Below are 3,702 nucleotides of genomic sequence, written 5' to 3'. Positions count from 1 at the left end.
GACTTATGGAGTTCATGTGGAATTTATGGGCATGAACGACTCGAATCGAGGGTCTACAAACTACCTGGAACTCTTGTATACAACACTTCTCATTCTCTTACTTACTACCTCAAGACTTAGTTCAAATGCATGGTTGATCTCAAGGATTCACAATTGAACTCAATGGCTTTCTTGAACTCTACTTTTAACTCTCTCTTGAATGTGAATTATGAATTCAAGAGTTATGGTTCACGTTATGAAATATCTCATGATGACAAAGTAGACTCATTAGTACATTCTCCTCATCCTCAAACTCACTTGCTCGAGTCTTGAAACAAGTTACTAGAAGTTGTAGAAGACTCCACAAAAGGACTCAAAGAGACTTTCTTAGAATGTTCGAAAGAACTCTCAACACTAAACTCTTACCTCTACCTTGAATTTGAATTATGAATTATGAATTCAAGGTTATGATCATGTTAGGAATGATTTTAGGTGTTTAGAAGTAGCTTAGAGTTGTTAGAATAAAAAAGGAGTGAACGTGCACTTTAAACGAACGCAAATGGGGAAACCGATGACAAACTGGATGGGCAGGTGACCCTGGGGCTATGGGTGGCGCGGAGAGCCAGACCCTAACATTCAGAGCCTTCTTTGGGGCGCTCTGGCTGGTACGACACGCCAGGCCCCAACCCAGAAAATGCGACGAATTTCTTTGGTCGTTTTCTCAACCTAACTCACCTAGAATTGAACGGTTTCTTCCCCAATCACTTAGAATCAATTACTTAACATAAGTACACTCTAATATACTCAATACAGCCCTTAAAACACTCACTTTGATCTCAAGAAATAATAAAAAACCCAACACAACAAGATTTAGAAAGAACTTCAAGAACACCTATCAAGAACTTAAATCCTTCAATTTTTTTTAGAATGAAATTTCACTGAAAATAATATGTTTGGCGTGTGGGTGAACAAACCCAGCACTATGGAAGCTTACATACCTATTAGGGATTAAAGTCATGGTGAAAATCCGCAACAACTTTAAAGAATTTCGACGAACGCTTCAATCCTTTCTCTTTTCTTCTCTTCTCTCTTCTTCTTTTCTCTTCTTGAACTCTCAACTAAAACCCTAGGCTAATTTTAGGATTATAAAACTGAACATAGTAGGATTAGACCCTTAAAATACTACTAAAAATGAACTAAATCTGATTGGGTATGGAAAAGACCAAAATACCCCTCACTATTTTCGGCTAACTTTTTTTAACTGGACAGCCTAACTTCAAAAGGTCAAATCTCACTCATCCGAACTCGAAACTTAGAAAACTCGGCGGCATTGGAAAGATAATTCAAATATATTTCCTAAGGTATCTAGTATAACACCTAACTCATCCTGAGGTAGGAGTTATGTTCGTTTGAAGTCAACCCAAAACTCATACTTAGCTTATCTTGCAAAATTTCAGATTTTGCTATTTCCAATTTAGTTCTTTTTCGAACTCAAGGTGCTACATCTAGTGAACTTAACACTTAAGAAATTTTAATTCCTCAGTAAAATCCTACTCACAACGAAAGATGGTTCAAGTCTTAGCTCAAAATTTTCTGGGTTGTTACAATATCTCCCCCTTGGGATCATTCGTCCTCGAATGACGACTGGTCTGGATATGGAACTGGTTACTCTTACTAAGGTCTGAGGCTAATGGTACACTCTCACTATATTCAATCTTAACCCAAATCCTTAGGTTTAGGTTCTATACCTATCTATAGGGAATCTCATCCCAAAACCATTACTCCTTACCACCACATTCAAGCTTAGTACTCGAATAACTCCATGAACTCCTACTAACCAACTCCTTCAGATCCACATAAGGGCTCTCATTTAACTATTTCTCTTAGTAAAACCTCATTCTAATCTTCCTCCTTATTTACAACCTTAGATGGAACTATCACACCATCATCATCACGATATGATCATTAACCTCCTCTTTCTAATATCACTTCATTTCTAAAAGAACCTCTAAAAAGATATCCCCCAAACTCTTTGGAATTCATTACTATCTTACTCTCAAGCACTTGACTTGATTTCGCATCTTATCATCTCCCCCTTAGGTCTAAAGCTAACACTTGAAATCTATGGACCTACTCCACATTAACAACTCAATTATGCTATCTATGCACACATGGCAAATCATAACTTAATTGGAACTTCATCTGGTAACATACCATCTAGGCACGCCTCTTAATTCTCTTGTTACTCTTGTGACTTAGCCACACTTCGCTGCCCTTATCTAAAGGTTTGGGTCTCTCAGTTGTACCACTCACATTCATTGCAGCAACATCTTAATTCCTCACCTACTCTATGTCAAGTCTACTAGATAAAATCTCAAGGCTAACATCATCACGCTCATGTTTTCATTCTTTGGATGATGACACTCATCTCAAATTCAAGCTTAATGTTAATTACTAAACCCGAATATCAATACGATTACTCGCCTACCATACCATACCTCATTACTTGATCAGTTCTATAACCTTCTGAACATCATGACCCTCTAAAACAAATCATAAGCCTAGCTTAGATCTATCACTTCATTAATACTCTTTCTCTTCTATTCACCACTTACAGTTAATCATTTCATACACAATGACACTTCATCACCAACTCCTTTCTAGCTCCAACACACTCTACCTCCTATGATGGAATCTTCACAACTCATCACTTCTTAGTCTACTCATAAGGAAAAACTCCTCATTACTAACTTACTAGATACTTGACTATAGTAACATAGCTTGTCAAAACACCATCTCCCTTACTTAGATTACTAAACCTCTACATACTTTACTCTAACTCTGGGCTCTTTCACTACTACTGCTCATGATCTCATAACTCATGCTACCTTTTCAGGTGAAAATACTACCCAAGCTCTAAACATACTTCCTTATAAGGATCTCAGCTGAAACAAGGCTTAAGGAAAAGAGTACAACTCACTTTTAGCTCAAATACACGATTCAAATGAATATGGGTGCATTCCTCTGAAACTGAACACTTAACTTACTCTTGGACTTCTCTTAAGCCCCTCTGGAGTCTCATGACTTCCTAAAAAATCTTGCTAAGAACAACTCATCGACAAAGAACTGACTCTGCTTTTCAACCACCTCTAGTATGATGGGGATCGAATGAATACTGAGAAATGCATGAGTTAGAATAAGTCACTATGACATAGCTCTATTGCACGATTAAGAGTATGAAAGAAGGGAAACTTTTCTTAAATATCTGTAGTCCGTCATATATAGAAGTGGGGCCCTCACAACCATAAACAAGATCCTACTTGACACGGCTTCATAGACACCTTAGGAAACTTAAACTCTTTGCTCTGATACCAAGTTTGTCACGACCCGAGTCTACACCCTAGACGTGGCCGGCACTCAAGAACCATTGCTGGTCCCCAAGCGAACCCTCATCCTGGCTGACTACAAGCGGAAGACTAACTTAAGCATGCAAAATCTTAAAACGGAAATAAAATTCAATAAACTCAACTTTGTAAAACTTTAACTCAAATGAACAACTTAGAATAAAAATAATATATTCAACTCGCCATAAAATAGGCACTTAAGTCTTTAAAACATTTAATAAAATAAATGAATAATACAGACTTCATAATTATACTGACTATCTATGAAGCCTCTAACTAATAAAGATGGAAGTCGGGACAAGACCCACAACATCCTGAC

This window comes from Solanum tuberosum, unplaced genomic scaffold (genome assembly GCF_000226075.1).
Source record: "Solanum tuberosum cultivar DM 1-3 516 R44 unplaced genomic scaffold, SolTub_3.0 scf00327, whole genome shotgun sequence".
Lineage (NCBI taxonomy): Eukaryota > Viridiplantae > Streptophyta > Magnoliopsida > Solanales > Solanaceae > Solanum > Solanum tuberosum.
This window is presented reverse-complemented; position numbering follows the sequence as displayed.